Source organism: Camelus bactrianus, chromosome 33 (assembly GCF_048773025.1).
Source record: "Camelus bactrianus isolate YW-2024 breed Bactrian camel chromosome 33, ASM4877302v1, whole genome shotgun sequence".
Taxonomy (NCBI): Eukaryota; Metazoa; Chordata; class Mammalia; order Artiodactyla; family Camelidae; genus Camelus; species Camelus bactrianus.
The window spans coordinates 8,755,998-8,772,926 of NC_133571.1; the positions used below are offsets into that span (position 1 = coordinate 8,755,998).

Sequence of the window (16,929 nt, forward strand, 5' to 3'; positions counted from 1 at the left end):
TAAACCAATACTTTACAAAAGCTTTAAATGGAGTATAGTGTAAAAAAAATTGTGAATCACTATGTTGTACACCTGAAACTAATTGCAAATCGACTGTACCTTAATTTAAAAAAAAGACATTGTGGTACTGCCATGAAGATAGACATGTAGATCAATGAAACAGAGCTGCAAGGCCAGAAATAAACTCATATATGTACGATGAACTTTTTTTTGTCATTTAAAGATAAATTTTATTACATAAAGATTAAACCTCTGTTGCAAGGAGATTCATATCAGATTAAACAAATTTTTCCAATGACTCTGAAGAAATGAAATTTACTAAATATATCTTTGAAAGTGTTTTTGCTTCAGGTTGCTACAAAAAGGAGTGAAAGTTATTTTGAATGCTAGAATTAAAACAATTTGCTACCATATTGGTCCAATGACTCCTTTTATGAAATTAGGAATTCTTATGAAATCATAAATTTGTATGCTTGGAAACACTGTCATACTCCACTTTGGCTTGAAACTTATAAATTCTTCTACCCATCATATTCTTTTTTAAAAAACTACTTTTAAAGATTGATGTATAGTTGACTTACAAAGTTATACTAGTTTCAAGTGTACAACATAGTGATTCAGTGTTTTTATAGATTACTCTATGATTAACTGATTTTTGACAAGGGTGCCAAGATAGTTCAATCAGGGAGAAACAGTCTTTTCAATAAATAGTGCTGGGAAAACAAGATACTCACATGCAAAAGAGTGTAATTGGACCCCTCTGTCACACCATATAAAAATTAACTCAAGGTGGATCAATGACCTAAATGCTTTAAAACCCTAGCAAAAACTTAAGTATAAATGTTTATGGCTTTGGATTAAGCAACAGTTTAATAGGTATAATGCATAAAACAAAAGCAACCAAAGGATAAATAGATAAGTTGGACTTTATCAAAACTAAAATCTTTTGTTCTTCAAAGGACAACTATCAAAGTGAAAAAATAACCCAAATAATGGGAGAAAATATTTGCAAATTATATTTCTGAGAAGGGCCTAGTATCCAGAATATACAAAGAACACTTACAACTCAACAATAAATAGACAAATATCCCAATTTTAAAATCTGAATACTTTCTCCAAAGTAGAAATATAAATGGTAAAGAAGTATAATATGAATATGACGTAGCTTTCAAAAAAAGGTAAATAAGCACATGAAAAGACTCAACATTAATAGTCATTAGGAAAATGCAAATCAAAACTAGAAAGAGATACCACTGTGTAGAGATGCTACCTCACAGCCACTAGGGTCACATATGTCACTGAAGTTGGCATCTTGGAATTTAGCATAGCCATTAAAAGAAAACTTTGTTACGTATTACTGGAAATACCATGTTTTGTTTTGGTTTTATGTTATATTATGAATATTATACACATTTTACCCATCTTTCTTAGTGGAGATTACCATTAGGGGAAAACTGACCAGTTTGCACTCGAGAAAAATTAAAATTGAGAAAATGTTCCCCTTATATCTGGCTTCGAAAACATACACACTCTCACCATTCCATTGATTTTATTAATGCTCCCATAAATGAATAAAATTACATGACATTTTCTATATTTTAAATTGATCACTCATTAAAGACATATTTGAATTTAACACATTCATTATTCTTGTTTGAGGTATAGTTTATTTGGTATAACACAGAAAATAATGCCTTTATACCATGATCTTTCCCATCCTTGACTACTCAAGACCTGGTACATTCTTATTTTCTTGCCCTTCAAATGCTACTGGTGTTGCATCTAAATAAAAGTTTAGATTGGCTGTGTAACTGGCTGTGAACATGTTAAGCCAGGAGCCAAAAATCTAGGTCTAAGTAGTTACAAAAAGCCTAATTTGTGTCCTGAGACACACAGTTGAACACCACTGAGTGGACTGTTCCCCTCACCGAGTGACCCTCAATTCTCCGTTTTGGTCTGAAGGAGCGGGAGTGGAGTTGTACATCTGAGAACGTAAAGCCTTTGTTCACGTGTGTCAGAGTCCTGGCTTGGAACTGAACATAGAAGGATGCAGTGGCAGCAGAAGCAAGTGTTCCCGTAGCTTCCTTTCTAGAAGAGGAGTTTGCTGGTGAAGAAGACGAGCAGGAGCTGAATGGCATATCTGATGGGGCCGAGGAAGGCTGTGTTGGCCAAACTATTGGCTGTGGTTTGGGCTGTGGCTGAGGTTCGGGCTGAGGTTCGGGCTGTGGTACGGGGTGTGGGTTTGCTATGGTTGGTGGATGTGGTATGGTTTGTGAATATGGTATGTGGTGTGGGTTTGCTATAGTTTGTGGATATGGTATGGGTTCTGGCTGTGGTACGGGTTGTGGATGCCAGTTTAGGGGTTGTGGCTGGCAGTCTGCGGGGTGTGGATTTTGATTTGTGGGTTCTGGCTGCTGGTTTGTGGGTTGCGGCTGCCGGTTTGTGGGTTCTGGCTGCCGGTTGGCGGGTTTTGGCTGCCGGTTTGTGGGTTGTGGCTGGTTTTGGAGCTGGGGTTGTGATTTGCTTCATTGTGGAGATCTTGGTCATGGATGTATTTTTCACTAGAAAAAAAAAAACAATGGCATCAGAACCTCTTTTGGGTGGCAGGTGCACACTGGAGAGAGGAGACTAATCTGATAGGATGCTGGAGCCAGAGTTCATGAGCAAAATTCAGTAAGCACTTCTCAAGGGCTCAGAGTGTGTAGAGGACGGGGAAACTAGGAGGGCACAGGATGTCAAGGAACCAAAAATAAGAAACAATCTACCCTTAAGCTCTGCACAGCCCTACAGGAGAAGGAACTTACACTGAATTTACATAACCACTGAGTTTGTTGTTAGGTGGGTAGTCTGCCCTCACATGTCCTCATGTTCTTAGTATTACATTGGATCAATCGGTGCAAACATGGTCCAGAGTGGTGCACTTTAATGCTTTTTCTTTTTTGGTCTTTGGTTTCTTTGCTCATTTCAAAGGTTGCGTGTAAAAGTCGTAAGAAATAGACAGCATCCAGACCCAAGGACGGCCACCTCTGCTTTAAAGTAAGTGGAAAGAGGCCCCGTCCAACCTGCGAATCTCTTTTTTGTGGTGTCTGAGAGACTGGTCATTTTCACATGCAGGGATCTGACCACATGTTAGCGTTTTGAGGTTGCCTGGCGGAGAAGCAGAGAAAGCCAAACCTGGGGGGTTGTCTGATCCTGGAAAACTAGAGCTTGGCCGTGACACCTCCAAGGGTCTGAGTGGACCACAGAGGGGACTATAAGGAAGAAGGCGGGAAATGTGCAGTGATTTGCTCCAGCCTGTGCACCCTGCCCCCCTGCAGGGCGCCTTCTAGCTCTGTGGCAGTATCTTATCTCGTGGAACATTTCCCCAGGGCAGGTGTTCCTCTAGGCCACCCCTGAGCCAAAAGTCTGAACACAGCCACTTTCTTTTTCTCTCTGTCTCTTTTTTTAAAATCTGGATTTTATTAGCATGGAGCTAAGGAGTTCTGACCAGAAACAAACTTTTTTTTTTTTTCTTTCCTACCATTTATACCAGTGTTCCTTTTGAAAATGCCCCGGAGAAAGAAAATAATGTCTGTCTTTTCACAGAGGGGAGACCACCAAGGAAACACTTAAGGCGTTCACATAATAGTTTCATTAGGCATAATCACTTTAACATTTGTTGTTGAAAATCGATAAGCCTTTGACCACATTTGCAATGCCTGACTGACAGGAAATTGAGCCGCATACTAGATGTACTTCAGAGTTTGGGGGCTCGTGAGGAAGATCTATTATCTGGTCGTGGAGAAGACTGATGTTTCTTACTCTTGGTTAAAGCCTGTATTTAAACACTTCACACACACACACACACACACACACACACACACACACACACATGACTGTCTTTATAGTTTTCATGTCAGTCAAAGAAAAGTGGAAAAAAGTATAAGATGTGGACTTTGAGTCCTAGCTTTGCCATTTACTTTCTGTGTGGTCTTAAGCAAGTTACCAGTCTTTTCTGAACCTCAGTTCCTTGAATTTGTTTTAGCTCCCCAGAAAGAGGCAAGAGAGAAGCAAAGGGGCAGAGAAGGGAGACAAGGGACAAGGAGCCTCAGGATGGCTTGAAGTTGGGGACTGCAGCCTGGGAAAGGCCAGTGGGATTTCCTGGTGGTGGTGCTGGAGGCCAGAGGCTGCTCCGAGAACTAGTGAAATGATTGGTTTTCTGTGCTATCAACCCTTCTTTGTGCGAATCTCCCTTCTCATCCCATAAGCCCTTTGGTAACACCTGCTCCAGCGATGAAGGCTTTGTGTGAGTGGGAATTCTTTGTGGAAACCGAGGGAGCAGCCGACTCTCATAGCCACGTCTGTGTGGTGTTGACTGGAAACGGCTCCTGAGCCAGAGTCTGGAGTCAAGGTGACTGAGAGAATCAGAGTCCCCTCAGAACTGGCAGAAATGTTGGGGTGGGGATGGGGATGCTTTTGTTTTGCACAGGGCACAGGATAAGGGGCTGAGCTAATCTTATGCCGATCTCAAGGTGCTAGGAGCCTCAGCTGGTATCTGGGTGACACATGACTAGAAGACTCTGTTTTGCTAGGACACCCACAAAATAATTTTCCGGGCTGATTGATTTCACTGCCAGATACGGAAATAGGCTGCAGAGGAACTTACCTCTTCTCATCAGGTCCTGGGAAGAAAATGCAGCCACTTTTTGCGAATCGACAGTGAAGGTTCTGTGGAGGGCAAATAAATGAGAGAGAATGGTGAGGAATTCACAAGTTCATTTCACAGTTGCTGCCTTCCCAGCAGACCCCAGCCCCTTAATTCCTGTTGTGCCTACATTCTCTACAGCACAATTAGCAGATCATTAAGTCCTGGTCTGCTCTATATTGTCTTGACTAAGATCCTCCCTGATCTTTCTCCAGACAAGGTAATGTCCATCCCCCACCCTCACCCACGCCAGCACCCTGAACTCCCCACAGGCTGGTATACACCTCTGGTCTTCGTTCAGGTTAGTCTTTCTGATCGTAATAATCCGGCCCAGGGAACATCTGCCTACAGACTCATCAGTAACCTCTGGGAAGGCATTTCTCCCTATCATCATGAACCCAGACAGATCTCCATCAGACAGACATGCCCCTGTGCTGCATTGCTTTGCCATCAGCCTCTCCTCGCACTGGAGGACCAGCTCCTTGAGGGCAGGTTCTGTTGTCCACAATGCCTGACACGTAGTGTCACAGGTACTTAATGGTCATTAAACGAGCTGTGCAGCTTGGTGTGTTGTTCTCCTGTCAGTGGGCCCGTTCAGTCTGTTGTTCATTTAACAGTTCGTGAGTGCACGACATGCCAGTCACTGTGCTTGGCGCTAAGGGGACGCTGGTGAACACTGGCATGCTTCTTTCCTTGATGGCTCTTAAAGTCTCTTTAGAGAGGGAGATTTTAAACAAATAATCGACCAACAAGTTAAGTAACTGATCACCATTGTGATACGTGCTCTGATGGAGCAGTGGAAGTTATGAGAGTGAGCAAACAGGAAGCCGGGAGTTGATCTGGGAGTATAGAGAATTCTTTCTGAGGAGGTGATGTCTAACCTCAGTATTTATTTCTCTGTGGGCCTTGCCTCCCTACACCTCACTGTGAAGTTCTGTGGGCAGGAACCTCTTCATATGCCCTTTTGTGCCCTACCCCACAGATGGGGCTCTCCCATCCTGTATGCTGCTCCCCTCCAGGTGTCAGTCTTGTCATACATGGTAAACAAGCAGAGGAGCCAGTGCACCATCGTGGTGTGAGTGAGGAGGGGTCTGGAGACTGCCCTGTCAGTGGGAATGTGTGTTTCCATTGCAGATTGTCACTCTGTGGTCTTTTATCTGTTGTTGCGTGGAGTGTGGAGGCCTTAAGGAGGTGAGATGAAAGGAAAGTCATTGCCCTCATGAGTCCTGACTGGCTTCTAAGAGCCTGCTGTCATTGTGAGGCTGGATTGTAGCAGCTTCCTTTGGATTCCACTCTTGCACGTCTCTCTGTGGGCATAACAGTTCCTCCTTCAGAGCCAGCTAGGTTCCACCAGGCCCAGGGCGTGGCAGCAGAGGGTGGGGTGGCTTGACTGCATCATTGTCTCCACTGTCCCTAGACACCTGGTGGCTGCTCGTGTCTGGACACGGCCCCGATGGTCAGACCTGCCCTTTCAGTACAAAACGGCAGTCAAAGTGTAAGGATCTCTCAACATTTGGTTCCTACAGTGAATTTGATAACAAATCCCTAGCTGGGAGGGAAGTTTGCTGTTGTTGTTGTTAGCATGTAACATGAGCCCTCAGGTGGCCTCACCGCGGAATCTGAATGTGTCCATTTTGTGTAACACTAGGAAGCCAGTTTTATTACACAATCATCACACTTCTGCCAGCAAGCCACTTTCAAAATGCATGTGTTTTAAAAACATGATTCTCCGTGTGGTGGTGAAACCAGGTCCACCTAAAAGTGAATTCCTCTGTCGAGTTTATGATTAAACTCTCTGCTTAGAACGTTATCCTCTTTCTTATCCCCTGTTCCCCTGAGGATTGAGGAGCATCAAAGAAAAGGGGGAACTGAAACCAAGCAGGACCCTGCGGGGCCCTTCCTGGTACAAAAGCCCCTCTGTGTCTCCCCATTTCTTGTTTGTAGAAAAAAGCATTAGTCTCCTAAGCTTTCCCTGAGTTTCAAGAGTAGACTCAAGCAGTTACTAATGAGGGAAGTGAAGGAGTGCAGAAACAAAGGAAAAGTAGTCAAGAAATAACAGTTCCGTGATAAAACAGAGTTCTGGTTCCTCCTCGAGGGTTATAGATAATAATGTGACACAGATCTTTGAGTTGTTTTGCAGGAAGTAAGACCCAGGTGGAGGACAGTGACTACATGCTGAGCATAAGCACAAAGACCCCAGACTGGTTGGGATCAGAAGGCTGATGATTACAATTCATGAAACATCATCCTGTTACAACATCACCAACCAATCAGAAGAAAGTCATGGCCCCAGCAACCTCACCACAAATGTAGCCTTTAAAAGAGCTGCCCAGAAAGCTGATGGGAGCTTATGTCTTTTGAGCATGAGCTGCCCATTCTCCTTGCTCGGTGCCTGCAATAAATGCTGTACTTTCCTTCACCACAACCTGGTGTCAGTAAATTGACTTTGCTGTTCAGTGGGCAAGTGGATTCAAGTTTGACTTGGTAAAAATGGGGACCAAGAGCACCCCTCCCCCAGGTTCTTGGCCACAGGCAGTTTCTCTGCACCCTAGCTTAGCAAGAGCTCCTGGAGGACTGCATGGAGAAGGCAGAGAGGGGAGCTCCAAGGTGGGCAGGTGTCTTCAGTACCAGAGTGTTTTTATTTTTAATTGTTTGTCACTGCTGTTTGCCCTGCCTAGCTCTGGAGTACTGTCTGCCCCAGACTATCAGGAGTGAGTTGGGTTGTGGTGGGAAGGGATAAAGAGAATTTGAAACAAACAGGGTGCCAGTGATAAGGATTCTCTGCTTGACCAAAGTTTACTTGGACTCTGGAACCTTCTCCTAGGCCCATCTGTGTACTTCCTTGGAAAATCCAGTTTTAGCCAGAATCCTGTTAAGGCAGTATAGCACAAACCTCCCACCCTCGATATCTGATCACTTTTATTATCTGATTGAGTTTCTCATCCTCTACTTTGTGATCACCCTGGCCTGTCTTCAGCAAGAATCCTGTTAGGTCAGTTTGGCAAGAGTCCCCCTTACAGGGTTTGATGTTTCCTTTTAGTGTTTTTCTATCCATTGACACTCCTACCCTGTTCCCTGGCTATAAATCCCAGGTACCCATGTTGCATTCAGAATTGAGACTTGTTCTATACTGAGGTCTCTTGTCTTAATTGCAATAGTCCTGAATAAAATCTGTTTTTATTCATTCATTCATTCATTCATTCACTCATCTTGCTTTAAGTACTGTCTGGCTCTGGTTTTATTTAACACCAGTTCTTTCTCTTGGTGCAGAGCATACCTGGTATGTGTGCGTGTGTGCACATGTATAGTGTACAAACTTCTACAGATAAAAGTAGAACAAAGAATGGGGAGGTGGAAAAGGAGTGCAGCTATTGAATCCTCCACGTCACATCGGGGTTGTATTATGAGTCCTCCAAGGTCAGTATAAAACTGCAGAAACCCAATATGAAATTGTAAAAGCCCAAAGCAAATGATATATGGATAGGTTCTTACTGTAGCTGAACTGAAGATAGGTCTATGTCCCCAGGAGATACCCATTTTGCCTCGAACAATTTGCTGCGCGGGTTCTTCAGTTCGTACATGACACTGTTCGTACAATTCTTGTGTGCATCTTTCCAGAAGCCTACTGGTTGTGTCTTGTACAGTGCTCGCAGGATCACAGCTTCAGTGTTGTTAGTCACAGGCACTGATACTGGGAGGAAATGATAAGGAAACAATGAACCATCTGTGCCGTAAGACAAGAGATGAGGGTCATGAAATCAAAGTGAAGTGTGAAAAAAGAAAGTTACAAATATTATGTACATATAGTAATGTCCCACTTTTATAAAAGAAGTTGCAGAAAATCTGGAAGGGAATAAATACATCAAGATATTATCTATGGTGATATCTTGGTAGTGGGATGATAAATGATTTTTATTTCCCCCCTAGCTGTTTTTGTGTGTGTCTGCTTTACAAGTTTTCTCCAGAAAAAGGTGGACAAGTTGGACGAAAGAAGACCTATACTCTGCTTTGCTACATACATCTCAAGATGAGAGCTCTGCCCTTCTCTCAGGGGGAGTGGAGTGTGGGGAGAGATGGGGTCGATGCCTGTGAAAGGGTGAAGTGGACTCCCCTGGGAAGTGCTTCATGAAATAAGGGACTATTACTGCCAAGTCAAAGCCAAACCCATTGTTTTTTGGTTTTTATTTTTTTATTTTTTGGTCCCAGAAATGCTGATGTTCTTGGTCTCTGTTGTTGAGGCTGAGGGAAGAAGGAGGCAGGGCCTCTGAGCCCCAAAGGCACTAATCTAAGTACATGTCAAATAACCACTCAGGGTTCCCTGAACCCTCTAGTCTGATGACCTAGGTTAGTACGCGCTCACGGGGACCCCGCTGACACTTGTTAGTTCCACTGGTTACTTTCAGCATTCTAACGTGTAATGGGTAGGGGATTTCAAGAGAATATTTCAGTTTGTCCATTTCCTCCCTTAGAAGATCCTTTCTGAACAAATCTCTCAGTGCTTGGTGATAGTCTTTAGGGCCCTCTCAGCCACCCAAAACTCCTTCAAAGTCTTCTCCTTCAGAAAGCAAAGAAAACTGACTGTGTAGCAGAATACGATCAGACAGTCCTGGATCTGAATTGTAGTTCTAACATTTAAGGACAGGTCACTTAGCCTCTGATCCTTGGTTTGTTTACTGTTCATCACTCACTCCCCAAATATTTACTGAGAGTCCACTTTGCACGAGGGTTGGTTCTATGTCTGAGGATAACGACATTATTCCTCCCTGTATGAACATTAAGATATGCTATGTTGAAAGTTTCCTGTGAAGAGTAAAGAGAAGTGTGTAAAGACTTGAATGTGAGTGGGTGTCAGATAAATCTCGATTGCTGTTTTTAGTATGAAACTTTTCTCTGTTCTGTTTGTTTGTTTTTGCCAGTCAAGGTATCTGAGCCAGATCCCCGGGGCCCTGACTTGCTCAGCCAGAACCTGGCATCTGTCCTGGTTGTGTGCATGATGGTGAGGTGGATGGTGACAAGGGACGGTGTCATGCAGATAGTCATCAAACCTGTCAGCTCTACCATGGGCATGCTCCTGCCTCTGTCCTGTGTTCTGTTCCCTGCTCCCTGGCTTACATGCTCTGTTCACTCCTCCTGGCCTCCACAGTCTCCTCCCTCCAGGCTGCAACCAGATCAGATTTCCCCAGCCAACACTTCCATCAGGACCCACAGCTGTCGAAAACCTTCAAAGTGCCCTTGTATTTCAGAGCCTCTAAACATTTCTGGTTCTACATTCCTGCTTCTGTTCTGTCAGTTGCAGTACACATGGCTCTCATGAGCCTCATTACCCGGCGCACTCTGCTGTTCGCACCCCCACTCCAGGGGTGGCCGTCTTCTCTGGTTCTGCAGACGCACCTGGTTCGCCTGCCCCTGGCCTTTGCTCATGTCGGGGGCCCGTCTGGAATCCTTCCTTCCTTCTCATCACTTATCCCAGCCCCACTTACTCTCCAAGATCCCGCCTCTGGGCCAATTCAGCCCTCTTGCCCTCTCACTCCTGAATCATTGATTCATTTATTTATGTTTACTTGCGTTGAGGACTTAATTATGTTCTGGCTTGTACTATATGCTGTCATTTCATCTGTGTCAGTATCTGGCTATCCCCAGTGCTGGGCACCTGGAGGGCACTAAATCACTATTCATAAATTGATGTTAAAAAAAAAAAGTTTGTGCATCCGATGTTGTTTAGTGCCTTAATGATGAGGGTTCAGGGAAAAGGGCAAGCAAGTTACATTTCTGTTGCCCATGGAAGTTAAGCAGCGGTGGCAGGCGCTTACCCGGGACAGTTGTAATAGGAATGCTACTGCATTACGAGTTTCTTTGACTGATACCAAGGCATACCCAGAGAACCTGTTCTAAGATATTGCCTTAGCTGCACTTTTGTCTTGGAAACTGCCAAGCCGTTTATACATGTTGCTTATACCAATGATAAGACAAATCCTGAAATTAAAAAGAAAATTCAACATTAAAATCAGGGGAAGTGGTTGGCCTGTGTGTGCATTTACTCAGTCTCCGCAATAGTCTGAGTCCCAGCCAGGTCCGATAATTTCAGTCTGCCAGGAAATCACGTAGCCTGTTGTGTAATTCCAGGTGTGGGATCAGGCCCTTCTCATCTCCCAGGGCACAGGATTTTGAGTCTCAACTTAAATCCTTCCTGTAGCGAGTCAGTTTATCCCAGAGCGTTAGCACATTTCTTTCTGAGATGAAATCAGATGAGGTTTCGGGGAGTGCATGGCACATAGTAGCCATTCAGTGAACCGTGGTCCTCTCCTCCTTCTGCTTCCTAAAAGTGCTCCAACCAACACCTCTGTAAATGCCGTGATTTCTCTTCTCATCTAGCATGGTCCCCTCAAAGGGTCTGGTGTGTTGGCTTTTGATTCTTCTTGTGTCTTCCTACTTTAAGGAGGCTCCACTGCCCCCCCCATCTTCCCAATATAGGTTTCTTTCTCTTCCATTTCAGCCACAAAATCCATCACTTTATGATATGTTATCTTAAGTCAGAGGTCTGAGGTGTCTTTTGCAGTAGTCCCTCAGACCACCCAGGTCCTTCCCTGTATACAACATCACACAAGATGGTCCTCATCTTGAATAGAAGGTTATCTTCCCTGTCCTGATTAGGAGAAGACCCACTGTCTGCAGGAGAGGGACATAGGGAGCCCCATCCCAACTGAGACACTTAGTGACAGTCCCCGTGAGAAAATGGAAACCAGGACAAGCCAGGATGAGTGTGCGAAGGCAGGCCATAGCCACGCTTATGCTGAAGCCTGCAGTGTGTAGAGCATGGGTGTGAGCATCCTTATGTTCTACCAGTTCTAAGCCAGGTAGGGTAATATGGCAGACAAGAAGGTAGGCTCTGAAGCTGGGCAGCCTGGCTGGATAAAGCTGGACAAATCTTGGGTGTTTTTGAGGTTCAAATATTAGCTGCTAACTGCTAGTGACCTTGGGTAAAACTTTAACTTCCCTGTGCCTTAGTTCTTACCTGCAAAATGGGGCAGACAATAGCATTTGCCCTTGGATCAGCCCACAGCACAGTAAGACATCTTATCTCTCATTACTGTAACTGAGAGGCAAATCGTGTCTTGGCTACGAGCAGGGTCTCTGAGGGCCTGGTCCATCACTCAAGTAGCTGTGACCTAGCGAGGTACTAACAGCTCTGCCTGTGTTTTCTCATCTACAAACTGGGAATGACAACATTATCTACCTTGAAGGTCGAGGGGGACTCAATGCACTAGTCCCTGTAAACAGCCACATTAAATTTGTTATCATTAAGAAAGTCATTAGACAGCACTTGCCTTGACATGTAGGCTTGACTGATCCCAAAGGAATATTCATAAAATATTTCTAAGCACCTCAAAAAAGCCCCGGATTAGGAACAAAAAGAGTAAGATCTGCGAGCCAGCCAGCTCTGCTGCTTACTAGCCGTGAGACCCCAGGAAAGCCATTTCACTTCTCTCAGCTTCAGGCTCATACGTGCGTTGGGAGAGTAATTCCCTCCCTGTCTAGCTCACCAGATTTTTCACCCATAGCCTAAATGTGAGCAGTGCCTCCTAATGTTGAGCAGTATACAGTCATCCATGGTGGCACTGCTTATCAAGTGGATGGAAAAGAGCTGCCAACTGCGGTGCATTTATTATCCCTGAAAATAACACAGATGACCCCCACCGCTGCCCGACACAGGCTGTTGTAACCTTGTTTTGGAGAACGCCCAACTTATTGAAGTGAGACAACTTGCCGCAGTTGTGCCCTCGCTGGGACTCAGGTACACTGAGATCTGGGACATACTCAAGATCACACAGGTTACGTGCAGAGGCCGTCCCAGCCCACCCATTCTCTTCCATGTTCTCATCCTCCCTGTTTCTGTGTCCCATCTGGGTGAAAAACACGTGCTTTGCTTGTGTAGTTGAAAGCAGGGATGGAAGGGGGCACGCCCAGTATTCTGGCTTCCTCACCTCAGAGAACCAAGGACAGCAGAGAAGATGGCTTCTACTCACCTGTGTACATTGTGTTGCTTTTATAGCTCTTTGGGAAGGCCTGGACTCCCCCGTCAGTGGCACCGATGATGTTACTCAGTGTTATGCAGTTGCCGATAGGATACTGACACTTGGCAGAAGGAAACAGCAGTCCGAGGCACAGAGACAGCACCAGGGGCAGCAGTGGGGAACCAAGGACTGCCATGGTCTTGGTCTGTTTGGAAACTGCTGGACCTGGGACTGGTTAAGATGTACGACTCACCTGTTTATATGCTCTGGGCTGGATCTTCTGGGTGACGTCATACAGGCAAATCTCCCTTCCACTCCTCCCTAAAATGAACTGGCTTCTGGAATTTGGCCTAAGTTATCACTAGGAATGAATCTCCCTGTATCTGTCACCATGATCCTTTATCAGTTCCAGATTGGCCCAGGACGGGGAATGTACTGGTCATGGACTTATTTTGCATCTCCATCACCTCAGCATTTGGTATGTGAAGAAAGCCATGAGAAGGGTGAATGCCAGCAAAGTGAAATCCAGAGTTGAGTAGTCATCTCATACCTGGCCTGCTTAGACTCTCCACTCTTTTCCCTGTGGGAAACTCAGGTATAAAAGCCCTTTTTCTCATGGAGCATTATGTATCCTTTTCCAGTTCTTCTTAATCGAACATGTCCCCTCACCCGGTTCATTTTGTGACTAGCACCAAACTGGAAAGATTGTGTTTCTGGATTTATATTTATTTCCTTGGAAACAAATGACTTTGTTCCTTCTTGCTCCTGCCTGACAATTTCCACTATAAACACCATAACACAAAGAAACTACTGGAAAAAATCAGAAAGTGTATTTTCTCATATTTCTTCTGTGATTTTAACGCACTCACTGAAGGAGAAAAGAGGAAAGAAGTATTCTATTTTCTGAATAGAAAGAAAACAAAAACAAGTAGAATTGAATCAAAAGGATATTTATATATGTTTCTTCAAGAGAAGTATTTACGGAATAGGAAGTAAGGACCTCTGAAGAAAAACGTTTGTTTAAGAAAAATGGCTAGATCTCACTGAGCACATTAAGCATCGTGACATTCTAACTTGCCCTGTCCCCATCCCTGTCACCTTACCTCTTTAAGTAGCTTTAGAAACCAACAACCTTGCAACTCTGGTAGCCTTGAAGACCGTCAAACTAGTAGCCAAAGGGGAAGGGACAGAATGGGTTTGGAGGTCACCCCAAAGCCTCATTTCCAGAAAACTGTCAACGTAACCTGTCCACAAATTGCTTTCAGAACTTGTTCTTTGCAAAGAGACTTATTGCTAGGGTATTTGTTGAAAATAATCAGTGAGGAGTTTTTAACAGTGCATCTGCCTGAAGCAGTGGTTGCAACTGGGACTAACAAAAAATGTAAAAGAAAATACTGGGGAATGAGATCTTGGTTGGGAGATTTGGAAAGCTCTGGAACGCTCTGACAAATTCCTGGGAATCTGAAAGATCATGTGCATGTACGGGGCTATACACGTGCCCAGAAAAGACCTGAGAAGCCCTTATCTCTCATCTTTGGCTGAGCTTGCAGCACTATGCAAGTAAAAAATGTAGGCTAAGGCAGAATTTTAAAATGCTTATGTAACCAGTGATGGCATGCCCCAGAATTCATGCAGAGAGGAACGTGGCAAATGTTGGGAGACTTATTGATTCAAGGCATTTATGAAATCTCTGATTATTCATTAGGTTGCCACTAAGCTAACTGAGGAGAGATTTCAGTGGCCACACATGATAAGAAATATTGACTTCACACAATTAATTCATAAAATTTGCTGAACAGACAGCAGAAGCAGCAACAACAAGCAATAACAACCAGAGGAAACTACAGCCAACCCTGGGGGGAAGGGAATCTGGTGTGCAGAGTGATCACATTGTATTTTCCAAATTTTCAACACTTAATAAAAATTATAAGACATACAAGAAATAAGAAAGTATGGTCTGTGTACAGGAAACGACTTCTGGTCGGTAGAAACTGTCCCAGAGGAATTCCAGATCTTGGATTTACTAGAAAATAACATTAGCTAAATTATTATAAATATGCTCAAAAAACTAGAAGAAGCCATGCTTAAAAGATGAAAGGAAAGTATCAGAATGATGTCTCACTAAGTAAAGAATATCCATAAAGGAACAGAAATGAGAAAAAGGACCAAACAGTAAATTTGTAGTTGAAAACTATAAGTGAAATGAAAAGTTCACTAGAAGGACTTAAGAGACTTTAACAACAGATTTGAACTGGCAGAAGAAAGTATCATTAAACTTGAAAATATTCAGTAAAGACACTGAGTAAGTGTAAGAAAACAAGTGCAAGACTTGTATACTGAAAACTCCAACAAAGGACTCATAATTTCCAAAATGATCTTGAAACAAAAACAAAGCTGGAGGACTCACACTTACACATTTTAAAACTTACTACAAAGCTACTGTAATCAAGACAGCGTGGAAAGATGGTGGAGTAGAAGGACAAGGAGCTCACCTCCTTTCATGGGCACACCAAGATTACAGCTATGTACAGAGTAATTATTGATGAGAAAGACTGAATGCTACCGGAAAAGATCTCCCACAACTAGCGATATAAAGAAGAAACCACAAGCAGATGAGTTGGAGGGGAGGAGTCGTGAAGACCCTTGCCCCAGAGAGAATAACGACAATTGCAGATCTCCTCAAGGAGTGAGGGGTCTGAGCCACACATTGGGCTCCCCAGCCTGGAAGTCTTGCACTGGGAAGACAAGCCCTCAGAACATTTGGCTTTGAAGGCCAGCAGGGCTTACTGTCAGGAGAGCAAGAGGGCTAGGGGAAATAGAGACTCCACTCCGAAAGGGTGCACACAAAATCTCACATGCTCCAGGACCCAGGGCAGAAGCAGTGATTTGAAAGGAATGGGTCAGATCCACCCAGTGATCTTGGAGAGTCTCCTGGAGAGGCAGGAGGCAACTGGAGTCCGTTCTGGGGGCAGACACTGGCCGAAGCCATTTCTGGGAGCTTGCTGTGCTATATGGACACTGGTACTGGCCGACACCCTTGTGGAATCCTCCCTCTAGCTTGTTAATGCCAGGACCTGACTCTACCCAGCAGCCTTTTGCACCAATCCTGGGACACCTCAGGCCAGGCAACTACCTAGGTGGGGGCACAGCCCCACCTACCAGCAGGCAGGCTTCTTTAAGACCTTCAGAGCCCACAGCCATTCCTGGACAGGGCTGTGTCCACCAGAGGGTCCAGGACCTGGCCCTACAGGTCAGTGCACAGGCACTAACCTGGGAAGCCCAGGGCTCTGCAGCCAGAGATCTCAGGGCACAAGAAAGGACCCAAGTCAATAAAATGAGAAATGAAAAAGAAGTTACAACCAACACCACAGAAATACAAATGATCCCAAGAAATCACTACAAATAACCACATGCCAATTAAATGGGCAACCTAGAAGAAATGGACAAATTCCCAGAATGTAGAGTCTCCGAAGCTTGAACCAAGGTGAAATAGGAAACATGAACAGACAAATTACAAGTAATGAAATTGAATCAGGAATTTAAAAAAAAAAACCAAAAAACTCCTAACAAAATAGTCCAAGACCAGATGGCTTCACAGGTGAATTCTACGAAACATTTGGAGAAGATTTCACACTTAGATCCTTCTTAAATGATTGCAAAAAATTGCAGAGAAATGAATGCTTCTGAATTCATTTGACAAGACCAGCATTACCCCGATACCAAAACCTGCTGACGATATCAAAGAAAAAGAGAAGTACTGGCCAATATCACTGATGAACATTGACGCAAAAAATCCTCAACAAAAGTTTAGGAAACCAGATGCAACAATACATTAGGAGGATCGCACACCATAGTGAAGTGGAATTCATTCCATGGATGCAAAGAGGATTCAATATCTGCAAATCAATCCATGTGATACAGCACATTAAAAAACTGAGCTGTACACTGGAATGTGACACAACATTGTAAAATGACTATAACTCACGAAAAATGTTTAAAAATATAAAAAAATGAAGATTAAAAATCATGTAATCATCTCAATAGGTAACAAAAATCTTTTGAAAAAAATTCAACATCGATTTGTGATAAAAACTCTCCACAAAGTGGGTATGGAGGAATCATACTTTAACATAAGAAAGACCATGTATGAGAACCCCACAGCTAGTATCACACTGAATGGTGAAAAGCTGAAAGCACTTCCTCCAAGATCAGGAACAAGACAAGAATGTCCAA

General features: G+C 43.9%; 1 long non-coding RNA gene across 1 annotated transcript; it reads right to left on the bottom strand.

The window, feature by feature from the left end:
- Positions 1 to 1,577: 1,577 nt before the first annotated feature.
- LOC141575824 (uncharacterized) lies at positions 1,578 to 11,017 on the bottom strand. Its single transcript, XR_012503727.1, has 3 exons — positions 8,177 to 11,017; positions 4,646 to 4,707; positions 1,578 to 2,561 (listed from the first exon to the last, which is right to left on the bottom strand). It is a non-coding gene; the product is annotated as an uncharacterized LOC141575824 (long non-coding RNA).
- Between the last annotated feature and the right edge of the window lie 5,912 nt (positions 11,018 to 16,929).